Below are 22,225 nucleotides of genomic sequence, written 5' to 3'. Positions count from 1 at the left end.
ACGTTGAGCACGAGAGTTTATCCGACTTCATTGAGGTGAGTCTTCTCACTATACTGTACCTGGAAGGGTACTTATGTGTGACCGGAAGGTCTTGTATGCTATGATGTATGTGTATATGCGGTTATGTGATATGTATGTGCTATGTATGATTATGTATGATATGGACCGGAAGGTCAAGAGGTTACGGACCGGAAGGTCGATACGGGTAGGACCGGAAGGTCTACCGGGATTTGGGACGGGAGTCCCCTGAGACACATGGACCGGAAGATCCTATAGAGTTGTGGCCTGGAAAGGCGTATGTGTGGCATGTGGTATTTTGGGGAACTCACTAAGCATTTATGCTTACAGTTGTTATGATATGTGTTTCAGGTACTAGCGAGGACCGTGGGAAGGCGCCGGCATGATCCGTACACACTTATGGAGTTTATGTTATTGAGATTCTGGGACATGTTTTTGTTATGACACAGTGATACATTATGTTTTGTGATTATCATGTGAATGAAAGTATGATTCAAAAATGAAAAATTGTTTTGAAAATTTACGTTGTTACAATAAGCAGTAACTCTACTTATTTATTATGTAGATCAACCGTTCTCTCGTTTATAATCTCTTCGGGCTCATCTACATATGTTAATTTATTATCCAGTTTCACCTCAGATAACGGGACCGTTTCATCATATATGTTTAAACATTTACGCAGATAACTCACATGAAACACATCATGAACCTGCCAAATCTTCCGGTAATTCCAAATGGTATGCTTGTTTACCAATTCTCTAGATGATTTTGAAAGGTCCAACAAATCTAGGACTCAATTTTCCTTTCTTCCCAAATCGCATAATGCCTTTCCATGGAGATACCTTCAGTATGACGAAATCATCCAACTGGAATTCCATGGGTCGTCTCCTCTTTTCTGCATAGGACTTCTGTCGATCCTGGGCCGCTTTCATTCTTTCTCGTACAATTTGAATCCTATCAGTGGTGTCTTGAATCATTTCAGGACCACCAAGGATTTTCTGTCCTACATCACGCTAACATAATGGAGTATGACATGTGCGCCCATATAGTGCTTCATATGGCGGCATTTTGATTGAAGTGTGGTAACTGTTATTATATAAAAATTTAACAAGAGGTAAGTACTTATTCCAGTTACCACCAAACTCCAAGACACATGCACGAACCATATCTTCTACTATTTAGATTGTTCTCTCCGTCTGACCATCTGTATGGGGATGATAAGTTGTGCTGAGAGTGACACGAGATCTCAATTCACATTGCATACTTGCCCAAGAATGAGAAGTGAAGCTACTATCACAATCGGAAATAATCTTTTGCGGCACACCATGTCTCGCAATAATTTCATCCAAGTATACTTGTGCGTATTTTTCCATTGGAGCTGTTTCACGCACGGCAAGAAAATATGCAATCTTAGTTAGTCGGTTGACAATTACCCAAATGTTATCATTCTGTCTAGCAGTCTTGGGCAATTGGAGCAGCACTAGACCTAAAGTAAGTTTATAATTCTACTTGCCTATCCGGGGTAGTCCAGGCAAATCATCGAGGAAAAACATCAGGATATTCATGTTGGATAAGGTGTTTAAGTCCATAACTATTTCTGGTATGTACTTGACCCGACCCGGCATGGTCCATTTGGGTTGCATGGCACCATGCAATTGGATAAACTAAAATGAGAGAAATAACACTTATGGTTTATTAATATATTATAAGTTCTAATATATTAATAATATTATTTAATTAGTTTGATCAAGAATTAATTTAGAATTAATTAAGTGATCAAAAGATAACTAATTAAATATATGGGTAGATTATGTAAATCTTCCATATCTTATATAGTGGGCTAAGAGGCTCCATGGATTATCAAGTTGGGTTCCACCCATAGGATGCTCCATGGATGCTCCATGGGAGTTACAAACCCATGGGTCATGGAAATGAAGAGTCATGACACATTAGGGTTTACATGGTGTAACCCTAGATGTGTCAACACTATATAAGAAACTCATTCTCCACCAAAATAGGCTACACATAAGAAACAAGAGGGCTACAGCCGATTTTGCAAGTGTAAGATTCTCTCAAAGTTTACTCCTTTGCATTTGGTGTTGTGTGAAGCATTTGAGGCATCACACTTGGGATGCTAGGCTCACAAGGTTTCAAGGATCATAATCAACAACAAGGTAAGTTATTCTATCTTTCATTCAAGTTAAAAATGTTCCCCATGTATGCTAGATAGGAATATAACCTTGGAATTCAACTTTGCATGATTATTAGACAAACATAGATCCAAGGTTATTAGGGTTGCATGTACACTTAGGAAGTGTTAGAATGCTCAAAACTCATCAGTGGTATCAAAGCCTAGGTTTGTTTGTTGTTTTTTTTTGTGTGCAAACAGCTTGAAAAAAAAATCGTTTTTCTGTTTTCTGCTCGTATGAAAGTTTGCACATTTGTTGCTGGAAATGGACTAGAAACATTACCCTAAACTGTTTTGATGTTTTAAAGCTTGTTTTAGATGGTGTAATGTTTATGCTAATCCATTTACAATGGCAATTATTAAAATTACAAGTTTTTTTTAAGTGTAATTTTTGATTCTTGAAAGTGTTCATATTCATGTTCTTGAACTTATGAAGATTAGATGATCATAGGAATTGTTTGTAACCTTCATGGTAGTTTAATTCATGATCATAATGTGTTTTAATGGAGTCCATAACTTGTCCTCAAGTTATGGAAAACCAAAAGTCTCACTTTTATTAAAGCCATTAAAAGAACACAAGAGTTATAAAAATGAAGAGTCTTCATTTTTATTACTCAATTAATTCATAAGTTATAAGAAATGAAAAGTTTTGGAAGTTTACAAAACTTTCCCTCAAGTTTTGGAACATGTAAAGTCTTGATTAAAACTTTAGTTCCAACCCTTAGAATTTTAAAAGTTAAAATTCAACCCTTATACTTTATAATATTATAAGTTACTAATATATATATATATATATATATATATATATATATATATATATATATATATATATATATATATATATATATGTATAACGTCAAGTCGTCTTACCGCTAGTACGCCTCATTCACGAAGCCGGTCTATAAGGGGGGTATAATGTTGTTGCCTATAAAATGGCAACTTAATGGGTGTCCACTCTCACCCACCGCTTCCTTGATCGGTGGAGGGTCGTTAGCCGAACGGGTAAGACAAGGACTTATAAATTCTCATTAAAAGTATGATGAATATTATAAAGTAACTAAATGCTTTTATTAAATTCCCAATCTTAGTTACTTTAGGAAAATGTGAATAAGGTGCTAATCCATGAAATTACACTTTCCACTTTGTTTAAGTCGTTGGTGGAGCGTGTGTGCTTAACCGGCACACTAACTTGGACTTAACAAGGTAGGTAAAGGGTGACTTAAGGTTTACCATAGCATCGGTGGAGCGTGTGTGGTTTACCGACACATCGATTGAGTGATAAACCTTGAGGGTACCAAGTGATTTGCATGGTTACTTCACACCTCGTTTTGTGATCCTCGGTATCCCAGTCACAAAACTTGGAGGGCACACTCGAGATTGAAACATGCCTTTGAAAAGTTCATTGAATCTCAAAAGAATCTAGGAATTTCTAAGAACCAATTAAAAACCTAATATTTATATTTCGTTTTCCATGGTGGAAATTGGCGAATCGTCATTCACCTACCTTTCAAATATGTTATAGCTTGGATTACGGCATACCTCTTCTAAGTTATAATATATTGTGATTGGATCCTAGCCTTAATATTACATTTGGGTGTTTTATTAAGGACTCTCTTAATATCTAAACTAATCTTGTTCTCTTCTTTCAGATGTCTTCAAACAATGCTGCTTCTGGCTCTAATCCTAATGGCTCCTTTGGGTTGCATAACTTTATTTGGTATGTACTTGACCCGACCCGGCATGGTCCATTTGGGTTGCATGGCATTGCAATACTTGGATAGACTAAATAAGAGAATAAGGCACTTATGATTATTAATATATTATAAGTTCTAATAGTATTATTTAATTAGTATTGATCAAGTATTAATCTAGTATTAATTTGGTGATCAAAGTGAGACTAATTAAATATATAGGGTTGATTATGACAATCATCAATTCTTTTATGGTGGATTAATGATCCATGGTTTATGGGTTTGGTTATAACCATATGGAGCTCCATGGATAGTCCATGGGAGTTACAAACCCATGGGTCATGAGAAATCAAGAGTCATGACAATTAAGGGCATTCATGTGTAGACACTAATTGTGACAACACTATAAAAGGAACCCTATGGCTAGCAAAATCGTGACCTAGGGTTACTAGAGAGGGCATAACCGATTTTGAGTGCTAGAAGTATTCTCTCAAGTTATTCCAAGTCTTGTGGTGTTGTGTGAAGCATTTGAGGCACAACATTTGGGGTGCTAGGCTCACAAAGTCTTGAAGGAATCCAAGCAACAACAAGGTATGTGTTTCTACTAGTTTTATGTTCTATGTAATCCCCATGCCATGCTAGTTAGGAAATAACCTTGAAAAGAAATTTGCATGTATATAGAGAAAACATAGATTCAAGGTTATTAGGGTTGCATGTACACTTAGGAAGTGTTAGAATGCTCAAAAACCCATCAGTGGTATCAGAGCCTACGATTGTTTTCTGTATACTTGATGCAAAACTGCTTAAAAATCGAAAATTCTGCATTCTGACGACTGGACTCGCCGAGTCCATGGGGAGGACTCGCCGAGTCCATGAACAAATTCATCCTACTCGGCGAGTAGAATAATGCACTCGGCGAGTAGGAGCGTGATGGGCAGTTTTTTCGAGTTTTGTTGCTGGAAATGGATTAAGATCATTATCCCAATCTGTTTTGGACTTGTAAAATCTGTTTTTCAAAATGATAATGATTATGTTAACCCATTTTACATGACTTTTATCAATTTTCAAGTATTGTATATGTTTATATGATTTCTTGAAATTGCTTGACATGAATTTGTGTTCTTATGAGTTTTAGAAGATCATAGGAATTATGTGTAACCTCCATGTGTGTTTAACTCATGATCTTAATGGCTATGATGGTGTCCATAACTTGTCCTCAAGTTATGGATAACCAAAAGTCACTTCTTTTAATTATGATTAAAGAACTAAAGAGGTTTCATAAAATGAAGAGTCTTCATTTTTATGAACCATTAAAACTCATAAGTTACAAATTGAAGAGACTTGGAATAGTTTCAAATCTTGCCCTCAAGTTTTGGAATTTGAAAAGTCTTACACTTTAATACTTTAATTCCAAATTAAACCTTAGATTTTTAAAAGGTTTAAAAATCAACACTTATACTATTATTATAATTTTATTATATAGATATGTATAAGAATATGTCATTCTTACCGTTAGTAGGCCTCATTCACGAAGCCGGTCTATAAGGGCGGTATAAGGTTGTTGCCTATAAAATGGTGACTTAATGGGTGTCCACTCTCACCCACCGCTTCCTTGATCGGTGGAGGGTCGTTAGCCGAACGGGTAGGATACGACTTTAAATACTCGTTAAAAGTATAATGAATTATAAAGTAACTATACATTATAAATTCCCAATCTTAGTTACTTTAGGAAATGTGAAATTGGTGCTAGCTCATAAAATTACACTTTGTACCTTACCAAGTCGTTAGTGGAGCGTGTGTGGTTAACCGGCACACTAACATGGACTAGTAAGAGTGGCAAAGGGTAACTTGACTTTATTATAGATCGGTGGAGCGTGTGTGGTTAACCGGCACATCGATTAGGTAATATTGTTGAGGGTACCAAGTCAATTTGTATGGTTATTCACACCTTGTTTGTGATCCTCGGCATCCCAGTCACAAACTTGAGAGGGCACAATCGAGATTCAAACATGCCATTGAAAAGTTCAATGTATCTCAAAAGATCTAGGAGTTTCAAAACCAATAAAACCTAATAATAAAATATTTCGTTCTTATGGTGGAAATTGGTAAATCGTCATTTACCTACCTTCAAATATTTTATAGTATGGATTACGGCATCCCTCTTCCAACTATAAATAGTTTGTTGGATCCTAGCCTTAATATTTCATTTGGGTGAATTATTAAGGATTCCTAATCTAATGAAACTTGTCTTTCTTTCCTTTCAGATGTCTTCCAACAATGCTTTTGGCTCAAACCCAACAGGCTCTTTTTCCCTTATGAACTTGTGTGGTAAGGTCATCTTTGATGGATCCAATTTCAATGAGTGGATCAGAAACATCAGAATGATTACCCGCTATGAGGACAAAGAATATGTCCTCGATAGGGAGCTTAAGGTTGTGAGTGAAGCCACTGCTACTCCTGAAGAGTTTGCGGAGTTTGTTGCACATGAAAAGGATGCTACTAAAGTAGCATGCATCATGATGGCCACCATGACTCCTGAACTTCAAAAATCCTATGAAGATTTCTACCCCTATGAGATGCACCTGGATCTGATGGAAAGGTACCATCAGAGCGCGCGTCAGGAGAGGTATGAAATCATCTCCTCCATGATAACCGCAAGGATGAAGGATGGTGAACCCATCACCGGTCACTTGCAGAAGATGCAAAGGTTCGTTGACCGGTTGCTGAAGCTAAATGTTGACTTTCCTGAGGAAATGGCGATTGACATCATTCTCCATTCCTTACCTCCAAGTTATGATCAGTTTCGTATGACTTATCATATGAACAAGGAGGAAGTCACACTTAGCAAACTTCAAGGACTCTTAAGGACAGCTGAAAATGGCCTTAAGGGTAAAGCGGTTGCTACTTCTACTCCTTCAATAGCCCCTGTTCTGGCTATTGGGCAGGGAAAGGGTAAGAAGAGGAAAAACCCTTCGAAGGGTACCAAGGGTAAGACTCTTGATGGTTCCTCTTCAAGTGGGACAAAGAAAGGTCCCATTACTCCTTCTTCAAACCCAAAGGAAGCACAGTGCTTCTATTGCCAGGATAAGGGACACTTCAAGCGAAGCTGCCCTAAATATCTGCAAGATATAAAGGATGGGAAGGTTAAACCCACCCATGCAGGTATTTACATAATATTGTCTAATAACTCATCTAATGCTAATTCTTGGGTGCTTGATACAGGTTGTGGTATTCACATCTGTACTGATTTGCAGTCACTAAGAAGAAGTGAGCAAGTGGAGCACGGGAAGATAAACTTAGTCATGGGCAACAGGAAAGCATCACCTGTTACCAAGATAGGAGTTTATTCTTTATTGCTTAATAATGGGTTAATGTTAGATTTGAATAAATGTTGTTACTCGCCCGAAATGGCGAGAAATATTATTTCTTTTCATGGCTTGTACAAACAAGGTTTTTCATTTTCATTTGATAATAAAAATGGTGCTATTAATGTTTATTACAATGATGTATTTTACTTTAAAGCATTACCTTGTGATGGTGTATATGAAGCCGTGAATGTTGTAGACAATCTAGGAAATAATGTGTTGTATATTGATTCTGCAGATAGCTTGGATAAAGCATCCTTGTGGCATTGTCGTCTTGGACATGTTAACAAGAAGCGCATAGGCCAACTCCAAAAGGCTGGAGTCTTGGAATCATTTGACCTCAAGTCAGATGATAGTTGCGAGTCTTGTTTACTTGGAAAAATGACAAAGTCACCCTTCACAGGTACTTGTGATAGGGGTGAAGGTTTGTTGGACCTTGTACACACGGATGTGTGTGGGCCCTTCAGAGTTGCTACAAGGGATGCTAATCGCTATTATGTGACTTTTACTGATGATTACAGTAGATATGGATATATTTACTTAATCAAGCATAAGTCAGAAACCTTTGAAAAGTTCAAAGAGTTTATGTAGGAAGTGGAGAATCAATTGGGCAGGAACATCAAGATGCTCCGATCCGATCGGGGAGGAGAGTATCTTAGCATTGAGTTCCTTGACTATCTTCAGGAATGTGGGATTGTCTCACAATTGACACCTCCCAGAACACCACAGTTGAATGGTGTAGCTGAGAGGCGCAATCGAACCTTGTTGGATATGGTTCGTTCCATGATGAGTCGAGCTTCGTTACCAATCTCTTTCTGGGGGTATGCCTTAGAGACTGCCGCCCATATCCTTAATCTAGTCCCTACTAAAAAGGTTGCCAAAACACCTCACGAGATGTGGACTGGGAAAGTTCCCAATTTGGACCACATCAAGATTTGGGGTTGTGAAGCTTTCGTGAGGTGTGAGACTCATGATAAGCTTGAACCTCGAAGTGAGAGGTGTATTTTCATCGGCTACCCACAGATATCCTTTGGTTACCTCTTCTACAGACCCAGTGATAATGTGGTTTTTGTAGCAAGAAGAGGAGTCTTTCGTGAGAGAGAATTCATAAGCCAAGGGGACAGTGGGAGGCAAATTGACCTTGAAGAGCTTCAAGAGTCAAGTGGTGAAGGAACCTCAAATGCTATCGACCAACCTGAGGAGGAAACTCCTGTTGATCCGATAGATGAGTCTGTACCTCCAAGACGTTCCACTAGGGTGAGGAACACACCTGATTTTTATTATGGTTATCACATCACCACTAAAGATGATACATTTATTAGTGATAGTACACTAATAGATTTGGATGAACCTAATAATTACAGGGAAGCCATGGCAGGCCCTGAGTCTGCTAAATGGAAGGAGGCTATGGACAGCGAGATTCAGTCCATGTATGACAATCAAGTTTGGAACTTGGTTGACAATGTACCAGGTCGTAAGACAGTTGGGTGCAAATGGATCTTCAAGAAGAAGACCAACATGGATGGAAAGGTACATACTTACAAAGCGCGACTGGTTGCGAAGGGCTTTACTCAAACTCCGGGAGTTGACTATGATGAGACCTTCTCACCAGTAGCTAAGATTAAGTCTATTAGAGTATTGTTAGCCATAGCTGTATTTCATGATTATGAAATATGGCAAATGGATGTCAAAACCGCTTTCCTTAATGGAAAGTTGGCTGAGGATGTTTACATGGCTCAACCAGAGGGTTTTGTCGATACGAGATACCCTAATAGAGTGTGTAAGCTTGATAAATCCATTTATGGATTGAAACAAGCATCTCGCAGATGGAATCTTTGCTTTGATGAGAAAGTCAAAGAGTTTGGCTTTTCTAGGAGTGAGGATGAGTCTTGTGTGTATGTCAGGGCTAGTGGGAGCATAGTTAGCTTCTTGGTGTTGTATGTGGATGACATACTTCTCATAGGAAACGACGTCCCAACCTTGCAGGAGGTTAAGTCCTGGCTTGGGAAGTGTTTCGCTATGAAGGACCTTGGGGAAGCTGCCTATATCCTAGGGATAAGGATATTAAGAGATAGGAGTAAGAGACTAATTGGACTTAGTCAAAGTACTTACTTGGATAAAGTGCTGAAGAGGTTCAGTATGCAAGATTCCAAGAAAGGAGAATTACCAGTCCAAAGTAATGCCAAGCTGAGTAAGACTCAGAGTCCGAGTACAGAGGCTGAGATAGCTGAGATGAGTCACATACCATATGCTTCCGCTGTGGGCTCGATCATGTATGCTATGACTTGTACTCGCCCTGATGTGGCCTTTTCTTTGAGCATGGTCAGTAGATATCAAGGGAACCCTGGCAAGGCACACTGGACAGCGGTAAAGAACATTCTCAAGTATCTGCGGAGGACTAAGGATTGGGTCCTTACCCTCGGAGGCAGTGATGACTTGAGAGTGGAAGGATATAGCGATGCTAGCTTCCAGACTGATAGGGATAATTTCCGCTCTCAGTCAGGCTGGGTCTTTATCCTAAATGGAGGGGCAATTACTTGGAAAAGTTCCAAGCAGGAGACAGTAGCTGATTCTACTTGTGAATCAGAGTACATAGCGGCAAGTGAAGCAGCTAAGGAGGCGATATGGCTAAAGAACTTCATCGGAGACCTTGGAGTCGTACCAGCCATAAAGGAGCCAATGGAAATTTTCTGTGATAATGAAAGTGCGGTTGCTTTGGCTAAGGAACCGAGAGATCACGGGAGATCTAGGCACATTGACAGAAAATACTATTTCATCAGACATCGAATAGAAGAAGGACTCCTCGTAGCTAAGAGGGTATCATCAGATGAGAACCCGGCAGATCCCCTCACGAAGGGACTGAGCAGGGTTAAGCATTTACAGCATGCGAGGCGCATTGGGCTGAAGGATGATATTAGTTTCAATAATTAGATTCCAGAAACTTGTAAAATGTAATTGACATTTGATGATAAATAAAAGTTGTTATTTATTTATGAGTAAGGTGTTACTATCTTGTGTTGATTGTTTACTATGTTTCAATTTTGCATGTTTTTACTTCCAGAATAATTATGTTATTATTCAAACCATCCATAGTCAGTCAAACTTTGGAAGTAAGTATTGATTTAAGATTGTCATGAATTTGGCTTGTATGATTTGTCTAAAAGTGCTTTGGACAATGCAATGGTTGCTACAACATTCATGAGTACTCATAAGGGCTGAGTATTGGATCCAACCCACGCTCACTTGCATCACTTCATGGAATTTATCTCGATTGATCGTGAGACGGTAATATCATATAAATCTTCAAACCTAGAGATATGAGTTGTTGACTATGAGTTGGTTATTCATTGATTGCACGAAAACGCATTGGTAACTCGATGTCATAAAACGTGCCTTTGTGAGTAATTCAACAAGTAGTTAGTACAAGCATATCAGTCGAAGTTTATCTATTCCTTCTAGAAATAGAAGCGATATTTGGGCCCCTCGATGATTTGGTTTTGACCTATGTACCGGGCCCGGTCAGAACCTAATTGATGTGTTCAATTTAGTTCTATGTCGAAACAAATCAGAGATCGAGAAACAAATGCTGGACAATAAGTAAGACCATGTTTCATGTGTTTGTCCTGCTGATATCATGAGAACAGAGTATTATGTGATCACTTATCTTAAATGGCGTATCATCATCATCTCAGTTCCGAGAGACTTTGAAAGAGCTACGATTGCTAGTCGGATTTTGAAGTCATATTTGCAAATATAGTTATTAGACTTATCCAAGTGGGAGACTGTTGGATATAGTGTCTAAGTCCATAACTTTATTTGGTATGTACTTGACCTGACCCGGCATGGTCCATTTGGGTTGCATGGCATTGCAATACTTGGATAGACTAAATGAGAGAATAAGGCACTTATGATTATTAATATATTATAAGTTCTAATAGTATTATTTAATTAGTATTGACCAAGTATTAATCTAGTATTAATTTGGTGATCAAAGTGAGACTAATTAAATATATAGGGTTGATTATGACAATCATCAATTCTTTTATGGTGGATTAATGATCCATGGTTTATGGGTTTGGTTATAACCATATGGAGCTCCATGGATAGTCCATGGGAGTTACAAACCCATGGGTCATGAGAAATCAAGAGTCATGACAATTAAGGGCATTCATGTGTAGACCCTAATTGTGACAACACTATAAAAGGAACCCTATGGCTAGCAAAATCGTGACCTAGGGTTACTAGAGAGGGCATAACCGATTTTGAGTGCTAGAAGTATTCTCTCAAGTTATTCCAAGTCTTGTGGTGTTGTGTGAAGCATTTGAGGCACAACATTTGGGGTGCTAGGCTCACAAAGTCTTGAAGTAATCCAAGCAACAACAAGGTATGTGTTTCTACTAGTTTTATGTTCTATGTAATCCCCATGCCATGCTAGTTAGGAAATAACCTTGAAAAGAAATTTGCATGTATATAGAGAAAACATAGATTCAAGGTTATTAGGGTTGCATGTACACTTAGGAAGTGTTAGAATGCTCAAAACCCCATCACCAACTTCAATGAATGGATCAGAAACATCAGGATGATTACCCGCTACGAGGACAAAGAATATGTCCTTGACAAGGAGCTTAAGGAGATTGATGAGACCACTGCAACTCCCCAGGAGATCGCTGACTTCCGGGCACATGAAAGGGATGCTACAAAAGTGGCATGCATCATGTTGGCCACCATGACATCGGAACTCCAAAAGTCCTATGAGGACTTCTACCCTTTTGAAATGCACCAAGATCTGATGGAAAGATACCATCAAAGTGCACGACAAGAGAGGTATGAAATCATATGCTCTATCATAACAACCATGATGAAGGACGGGGAATCCGTCACGAGCCACATGCAGAAAATGCAAAGGTATGTGGATCGGTTGCTGAAGCTTAATGTGAACTTCCCTGAGGAGCTTGCAATAGATATCATTTTGCACTCCTTACCATCGTGCTATGATCAATTCCACTCCTTACCGTCGTGCTATGATCAATTCCGCATGACATATCACATGAATAAGGAAGAGGTCATACTCAGCAAACTTCAGGGACTCCTCAAGACCGCAGAAACAGGTCTTAAGGGTAAGTCGGTTGTTAACACTCCTACTCCAAACTCCGCCACGGTTTTGGCAATCGGGAAAGGTAGAGGGAAGAAGAGGAAGAGCTCTTCGAAGGGTACCAAGGCTAGGACCCTTGATGGCTCTTCTTCAAGTGGAACCAAGAAAGGTTTTGTCACTCCTTCTTCTGACCCTAAAGAGGCTGAATGCTTCTATTGCCATGAAAAGTCACATTGGAAGCGGAACTGCCCAAAGTACCAGCAATATGTGAAGGATGGGAAAGTTAAACCCAACCATGCAGGTATTTACACTATCTTATCTAATAACTCACCCCATTCTAACTCTTGGGTCCTTGATACCGGTTGTGGTATTCATATATGTTCTGATTTGCAGGGACTAAGAAGAAGTGAGAATGTGGAGCATGGAAGAATAAACTTAATCATGGGGAATAGGAAAGCTTTACCTGTCACCAAGATTGGAGTTTATACTTTATCGCTAAGTAGTGGGTTTAGTTTAGATTTGAATAAATGTTGTTATTCGCCAGAAATGGCAAGAAATATTATTTCCTTTCATGCATTGTATAAACAAGGTTTCACCTTTTCATTTGATAATGAAGTTGGTTCGATTAATGCTTTCTTTAATAATGTTCTTTATTTTAAAGCATTACCTTGCGATGGTGTGTATGAAACTGTATCTGTGGTTGCTAACTTAGGAAATAATGTATTGTGTATTGATTCTGTTAATGATAATAACTTGGATAAAGCATCATTATGGCATTGTCGTCTTGGACATATAAGCAAGAAACGCATAGGCCAACTCCAAAAGGATGGAGTATTGGAGTCATTTGACCTAAAGTCAGATGATAGTTGCGAATCATGCTTACTTGGAAAAATGACAAAGTCACCCTTCACAGGTTCTTGTGAGAGGGGTGAAGGTTTGTTGGACCTTATACACATGGATGTGTGTGGGCCCTTCAAACATGCCACAAGGGATGCTAATCGTTATTATTTGACATTTACTGATGATTATAGTAGATATGGATATGTCTACTTAATCAAGCATAAGTCAGAGACTTTTGAGAGGTTTAAAGAGTTTAAACAGGAAGTCGAGAATCAATTGGGCAGGAACATTAAGATGCTTCGATCCGATCGAGGTGGTGAGTATCTTAGTTCAGAGTTCCTCGACTATCTTAGGGAATGTGGGATTGTCTCACAATTGACACCTCCCAGGACACCGCAGTTGAATGGTGTAGCTGAGAGGCGTAATCGAACCTTGTTGGATATGGTTCGTTCCATGATGAGTCGAGCTTCGCTACCAATCTCATTTTGGGGGTATGCCTTAGAGACTGCCGCCCATATCCTTAATCTAGTTCCCACAAAGAAAGTTGCCAAAACTCCTCATGAGATGTGGACTGGTAAAGTACCCAAACTAGACCACATTAAGATTTGGGGTTGCGAGGCTTTCGTGAGACGCGAGACTCATGATAAGCTCGAACCTCGAAGTGAGAGGTGTATTTTCATCGGCTACCCACAAAAATCCTTTGGTTACCTCTTCTACAGACCTAGTGAGAATGTGGTCTTTGTAGCTAGGAGGGCGTTCTTTCGAGAGAGAGAGAGTTCATAAGCCAAGGAGACAGTGGGAGGCAAGTTGACCTTGAAGAAATTCAAGAGTCAAGTGGTGAAGGAACTTCAAACCCTAGCACTCAACTTGAGGAGGAAACTTCTGTTGAGCCAATTGACAAGTCTGTACCTCTGAGGCGTTCCATAAGGGTTAGGAATGCACCTGAGCATTACTATGGATTCCATATTACTGCGGAAGGTGATACACTTATCAGTGATGAGACGCTGATAGGTCTGGATGAACCTAACAGTTATGCGGAAGCCATGGCAGGCCCTGAGTCAGCCAAGTGGAAAGAGGCAATGGACAGCGAGATACAGTCCATGTATGACAATCAAGTTTGGAACTTGGTTGAGAATGTACCAGGTCGTAAGACTGTAGGGTGCAAATGGATCTTCAAGAAGAAGACCGACATGGATGGTAATGTACACACTTATAAAGCACGACTGGTTGCAAAGGGTTTCTCACAAACTCCGGGAGTTGATTATGATGAGACCTTTTCTCCAGTGGCCAAGATTAAGTCTATTAGGGTTCTGTTAGCCATAGCCGCATTTCATGACTATGAAATATGGCAAATGGATGTCAAAACCGCTTTCCTTAATGGAAAGTTGGCTGAGGATGTTTACATGAGTCAGCCAGAGGGTTTTGTCAACACAGAGTGCCCTAATAGAGTGTGTAAGCTTGAGAAATCCATTTATGGGTTAAAGCAAGCACCTCGCAGATGGAATCTTTGCTTTGATGAGAAAGTCAAGGAATTTGGCTTTTCTAGGAGTAAAGATGAATCTTTTGTATATGTCAAGGCTAGTGGGAGTATAGTTAGCTTTTTGGTATTGTATGTGGATGACATACTACTCATAGGAAATGACATCCCAACTCTGCAGGAAGTTAAGTCCTGGCTTGGGAAGTGTTTCTCTATGAAGGACCTAGGAGAAGCTGCCTATATTCTAGGGATAAGGATCTTGAGAGACCGGAGTAAAAGACTAATTGGACTTAGTCAGAGTACTTACTTGGATAAGGTGTTGAAGAGATTCGGCATGCAGGACTCCAAGAAAGGAGAGTTACCCATCCAGAGTAACGCCAGATTGAGTAAGACACAAAGCCCTAGTACTGAGGCTGAGATAGCAGAAATGAGTCGAATACCTTATGCTTCGGCTGTAGGATCGATCATGTATGCTATGACGTGTACTCGACCTGATGTAGCCTTTTCTTGGAGCATGGTTAGCAGGTATCAGGGGAACCCTGGCAAGGCACACTGGACTGCGGTAAAGAATATCCTCAAGTACCTACGGAGGACTAAGGACTGGGTCCTTACCCTCGGTGGGAGTGAAGACTTGAGAGCTGTAGGGTATAGTGATGCTAGCTTTCAGACTGATAGGGATAATTTCTGCTCTCAGTTAGGCTGGGTCTTTACCTTAAATGGAGGAGCAATTTCTTGGAAGAGTTCCAAGCAAGAGACAGTGGCTGATTCAACTTGCGAATCAGAGTATATAGCAGCTAGCGAGGCAGGAAAGGAGGCGATATGGCTGAAGAACTTCATTGGAGACCTTGGAGTTGTACCAGCTATTAAAGAGCCAATGGAAATTTTCTGTGATAGTGAAAGTGCAGTTGCCTTAGCCAAGGAACCAAGTGATCACGGGAGATCCAGACACATCGACAGAAAATACCATTTCATCAGACATCGAATAGAAGAAGGACTCCTCGTGGCAAAGAGGGTATCATCGGATGAGAATCCAGCAGATCCCCTCACGAAGGGACTGACTCGGGTTAAGCATCTCCAGCATGCTCGGAGCATAGGGCTGAAGGATGATATTAGATTTAGTAGTTAGATAACCTTGAAATTTGTAAAGTGTAATTGACATTAGATGATGAATAAAAGGTGTTTTATTTATGAGTAAAGTGTTGCTATCTCTTGTCGATCGTTTACTATATTTCTTTTGCATGTTTTCACTTCCAGAATAATTATGTTTGGTATATCATATTATTCGAACCTCCACAGTCGGTCATATGTCGGAAGTAGGTATGAATCAAGACTGTCATGATTGGTTGCAGAGGTCTAAGTCGTTGGACATGGCTATAACACTCATGAGTGCTCATAAGTTCTGAGCATTTGACTCAACCCACGCTCACTGGAATCACTTCATGGAATTTATCTCGAGTGATCGTGAGACGGTAATATCATATAAGTCTTCAAACCTAGAGATATGATTTGTTACTTATGAGTTGGTTATGCATTGATTGTACGTTAACGCATTGGTAACTCGATGTAATAAAACGTGCTTTTGTGTATAATTCAATGAGTGGTAGAACAAACATATGAGTCGAAGTTTATCTGTTCCTTCTTGGATTAGAAGCTGATATCTGGGCCCCTCGATGATTTTGTTTTGACCTATGTACCGGGCCCGGTCAGAACTAAGTTGATGTGTTCAATTAAGTTCTTTGTCAAACAAATCGGAAATCGGGAAACAAACTGCTGGACAAAAAAGTAAGACACTGTTCCATGTATTTGTCCGGCTGATATCTAGAACAGAGGATTATATGATCACTTATCTTAAATGGCGTATCATCATCTTTTCAGTTCCGAGAGACCTTGAAAGAGCTACGATTGCCGGTCGGTTCCTGAAGTATTGCAGTTATAGTTATTAGACTTATCCAAGTGGGAGACTGTTGGATAAGGTGTCTAAGTCCATAACTATTTCTGGTATGTACTTGACCCGACCCGGCATGGTCCATTTGGGTTGCATGGCACCATGCAATTGGATAAACTAAAATGAGAGAAATAACACTTATGGTTTATTAATATATTATAAGTTCTAATATATTAATAATATTATTTAATTAGTTTGATCAAGAATTAATTTAGAATTAATTAAGTGATCAAAAGATAACTAATTAAATATATGGGTAGATTATGTAAATCTTCCATATCTTATATAGTAGGCTAAGAGGCTCCATGGATTATCAAGTTGGGTTCCACCCATAGGATACTCCATGGATGCTCCATGGGAGTTACAAACCCATGGGTCATGGAAATGAAGAGTCATGACACATTAGGGTTTACATGGTGTAACCCTAGATGTGTCAACACTATATAAGAAACCTATTCTCCACCAAAATAGGCTACACATAAGAAACAAGAGGGCTAGAGCCGATTTTGCAAGTGTAAGATTCTCTCAAAGTTTACTCCTTTGCATTTGGTGTTGTGTGAAGCATTTGAGGCATCACACTTGGGGTGCTAGGCTCACAAGGTTTCAAGGATCATAATCAACAATAAGGTAAGTTATTCTATCTTTCATTCAAGTTAAAAATGTTCCCCATGTATGCTAGATAGGAATATAACCTTGGAATTCAACTTTGCATGATTATTAGACAAACATAGATCCAAGGTTATTAGGGTTACATGTATACTTAGGAAGTGTTAGAATGCTCAAAACCCATCAATTCATTAACAACAGGAATATCATTTACAGTTTTCTTCTCCTCTTTTGAGATATTAACTGTATAGGCTGGATAAGTAGAATACCCCTTCGATATAAGTTTACGAGTTTTTGGGAAAGAGATTATTTTTAAGATTTTAAGTCTTTGTTTACCGTAGACATAAATAGGATCCTCCCCTTCGATAGGGATGCGTACCATCTTTTCGTAACACAAGAGTTCTTTGCGGTTCTTTGACAACCAATTCATGCCGAGAATAATTTCAAAGTTGGGCAAGGAGATAGGAATCAGGTTAGCAAGAAAATTATAACCTTCAATTTTTATGATACAATCTCTATAGACTTTATCAACAAGTAATGATACACTTCTCGCGGTATCTACATCAAATGATTGGGCGAATGTATAACAAGCAATATGAAAAGAATGCGTAAATTCATGAGACACAAAAGAATTTGAGGTATCAGAATCAAATAAGATGTGAGCAGGTCTAGAGTTGACGAGAAATGAACCAGTCACAACATTTCGGTCTTCGCATGCCTCTTCTATGGTAATCTGAAATTTACGGCCTTTAGCTTTTGGCTTGCCAAACGATTGTCAAACTCTTCAAACTTCTTAATTGATGGCGGTGCTCAAACATGCACTCACTCTTCATTCTCTATTGGGCTTTCAGTCCTAATCTCCGAGTTAAAAACTCAATTCTCATTATAGACTCTTGCTCCTTCTTAAATTTCATTTATAGACTCAACCCAAGGTAAGGTCTTCACTTTTGCTACAACAACAATTCTAATGGTCATATTCTAATGACCTTTGATTTCATAACGCAAAAGACACACAACGAATCATACTCTCATTTCTATTAGTCAAACACTATTATAGAAGAAACCTTCCTTCATGTTCTAATGTGATATAATATCTTCATAACTAGTAGCATTTCTAGCTAATTATTGCTTAATCCTTTAATGAAGGCCGTTATACTTTTATCGACTACCTCGACCATCTCCTTCTTCAATCTTCCGACTGAAGTTTCGTCGCTACGCAAGACATGGTTCTCTGAACGAATCAATTCACTTTGCAGGTCTATATTAGTCGGACTCGATTCTTTACGAACACTAAGGTCTGAATGAAAACCATTTTCTTAGTCATCACCGAAACGAAGGTAATGACATACTCAAACAAAAACGGAATCGATTATTAGTTTCTTGGTAACCTTGTGACTTTCCCTGATCTAAGTGTGAGTCCTGTGCTTCCAGTAGTATAGGCCTCCACTACTATTCAAACCTACTCATACTTGTACCAAGTATTGTCACGCAGTTCCCAGGTCACCATACAAAAGTTTTCACCAGGCAACTTATCACACATGAATGTGTTCAAACAAGTATATACAACAATTTCTCCTAGACTCAACTAGGGATTTCGCATTTCTATCGAACATATCTTGGATTTCTTATACTCGCCTTCTAGAATCTGTTTTACGCATATGCTCGATCTAGCATATCCTAATACTTTTCCTAGGTCGATAGGAATTTTACTTCCAAATTCTTCATATGAATTCTTTCTCGGTTAGTGTCTACTCTGCAAGATACACTATACCAGAATTTACTCTAGTAGTGTGGAGACAAACGGTCTCCAACTATCTGCATCATCTTCTAACTCATGCAACTCACCATGCACATTTGTTCATTTCATTATCCTTTCATTACATCGTCATTCCTTTATATGAGAAAATTTTCTTCTCATGGGTGTATCTTTTAAGTCTACTTCATAGGAATCTATCCTAGGAAGTCTGCATTTTAACTGCATCTCAACATATTTTACTAGCTTCGACTTGGTTCTCTGTTATTCCTAACGACAATATCTCTTCTCATACATCACTATGAGTGTATATCTTCATCAACTACGTACTCTACGTTACTCTAACTAGTAAGTCATTCAGCCTAACTAAATGACTCATTTTACCATTCTAATCAAGTCTGTTAAAGTCCGCTTAACACACTATGGAACTTTAATAAGGATGTGATAGAAGTCAATTGTCACTCAGTATTATTAAATACTAAATCTGAGAATCTTATATAGGGTTACATATCAACTCTCACCATACCACTCGTACTGCATACTACATTACAATGTTTGGCAAGGTCTTGGCCTATTGAGATGAAAACTTTGTTAGCCTTTCCTTTAATCTCCATTGAATTCTTCTTAATCTTGCACAATATTAGCCTCGATATTATCAAAGTATTTATCACCATCTTCAGTTCTTCTAACTTCGTAAGCAATCACTGCTTCAATTTGGCCGGCGGTGGAACAACTTCACGAGTTACACCAAAACATTCATCTCGTCCAAATGTACTTCAATCACATAAAATTTTTTCTTACAAACCAAGTTCGGCAACAGACCTTAAACTTCTTCAAGTAATAGCAGTATAGGTAAGCTACCTAAAGCATGCTATATTATTTATTATTTAGCACATATTAGAATATAAGGCATATCTCCTAAAATATTCTAGTGCTTGTGTCTATTTAATATTAATTTAGGTATTCAACCTAAAGTATACTAGACACACATCGTACCATCATCAATTGGCAATCCAAGTTTAAGTCTAGAAATCCTCAAAATTACTAACTCGTTTAAACTAATGCTCTGAAAATTTTGAAGTAACTTAGTACTTTAGAATATTAAGACTTATCACTACCTAATACCCCACTTAATTCTTTCCTATGGTTTGTGTCCATATACTTACAATGAATCCGTTCATATATTGAACTTCCAACGGTTTAAGTCTAAATACCAATCTGTAGTATTTAGTTAACTTAAACTACTGCTCTGATACCATGACTATGAGAACCACTACTTCTCTAAACTTTACCATATTATTACTCCAAACATGCTACATGCATATTCATAATATTATTTACAAAAGATTGGATACGAACCAACTATTAAGATTTTTACAGAGTTTTATATATTACATAACTTCCCAGGAATTTATACACTAAGTACGAAAGTGATAATATTAACTATTCTACATCTTCTTACAGTACATGACTATACCGGATGCTTACCACCTGTAATAGTTAAACACTGAGAGGGATAAGCGGGTGACGCTTAGTGAGTTCAACAATAATTACAATATACACTATGCCATATATATAACAATATGACAGAAGCAAAGAGGGACAAAGAACAACAAGGCATAATTGTATCATATGACAGGCTTTCCATATCAACAAATGATCTGCTTCAAAGATTTACAATCAATGAGATACAACAATTTCAACATGATGTACACCAATAAGACTTCCGCCCAAGTGGCACAGAAAATACAATTTCGGATTATCATTTTGCTAGAATATACAGGATTTTAGCCCTACCTAGCATTCTTCTATTACCAAAATGATGCTTAGTCATTCACTTCATGGTGAAAGGCTTCTTACCAATACCAAAGTGATGCTTAGTCATTCATTTCATGGTCAAAGGTATAGCTCCATTATCATAATAACACGGGAAAGCACATTGCACATATAACACATAACATACAATTGTCCCTATATTGAACTCACCGTGAAATAACCAAATGATAAAATGGTAATTTGGGCAGCACTTCGTGTCTAAAAATCACTTTCTTTGACGAAACCGGGAGTTTTTGTAGAAAACCGAGCTTTGTGCGGGCAGAGTTTCAACTTGAAAAGATTATTTTCTTGGGTCTTCGGTGCGTCGGGACTTGCTTCGGGTGTCGGGGATACTTCCTAGGCTTCGGGGGGAGTTAGGGTAACTTGAGAGAGAATAGGGGGTGTAAAAGTGTGAAAATTGTAAACTAAATTTGGGCAGCCTCACACTCTATTTATAGTGTCTGAAGCACCTAATTACGCTGGTGTAATTTTAGAGTACGTGGGGCGTACGGCCTCGCAAGGCTCTTCGTTGGGCATACGCCTTTGTATGCTGGGCATACAAAGGGATCAATTCGGACATGTCAAAGCTATGATACGTGTCCATTATGCGAAGGAGTAGGGGGTGACTGACTCCGGATCACGTACACGAGTACGTTGGGCGTAATCCTTCAGACCAGCTTCGAAGTTTGTGTCTAAAACTTCAAAAATTCATATCTTTTGCATACGGGCTCTGTTTTTTTACGGTCTTTGTATCCATGCGTAGGTGAGATAATACTCTATAACTTTCGTTCAGACACCGTCGGCTAATTTTGAATTCATTTTTAATATTATATTTTTAACAGGCCGGGACAGGAAAAATCCGTTAAAAATTCATAACTTCTTCATCCGACGTCTGTTTTCGTCTGTTTTTTTTACCGTTGTACTACTATTGACGAAACCTTCGATTCTCGTTTAAGCTGTGTCGGCTACAAATCACTCGATCTTTATTTCGAATTTCGGGTTGTGTACTGTTATGCCGAATCTTAGAAAAATCATAACTTCCTCATACGAAGTCAGATTTGGATGTTCTTTTTATGAAAATTCTCGGTTTAACGAATACTACGACTTTTATTTAGATCACAAAGGCTAAAAACTAGTTTATTGTAAACTCACTTTTTACGTCATATGGCGTCGTGTCGGTTCTGTCGCGAAACTTCAATAAGTCATAACTTCTTTGTTATAACTCGGATTGCAGTGACGTTTTCGCATAAGTGTTTCTAACAAGATAATTTATAACTTTTAATAACATTATTTTTACTTATTTCCGACTTAAATTTTTCATTTTCGTTAATTTCAATATTTGACTTTTTGATCAGAATCTCATAAGACTTCCAATACTTCCCGAAAGATTCTAAACATAGCTTTACTTCAAATCTCATAAAACTATATTGTTAGA

Source organism: Lactuca virosa, chromosome 4 (assembly GCF_052849685.1).
Source record: "Lactuca virosa cultivar CGN04683 chromosome 4, Lactuca_virosa_CGN04683_v6, whole genome shotgun sequence".
In the NCBI taxonomy this organism is placed as follows: Eukaryota; Viridiplantae; Streptophyta; class Magnoliopsida; order Asterales; family Asteraceae; genus Lactuca; species Lactuca virosa.
The sequence above is the reverse complement of the archived record's forward strand: the minus strand, read 5'-3'. Positions refer to the sequence as shown.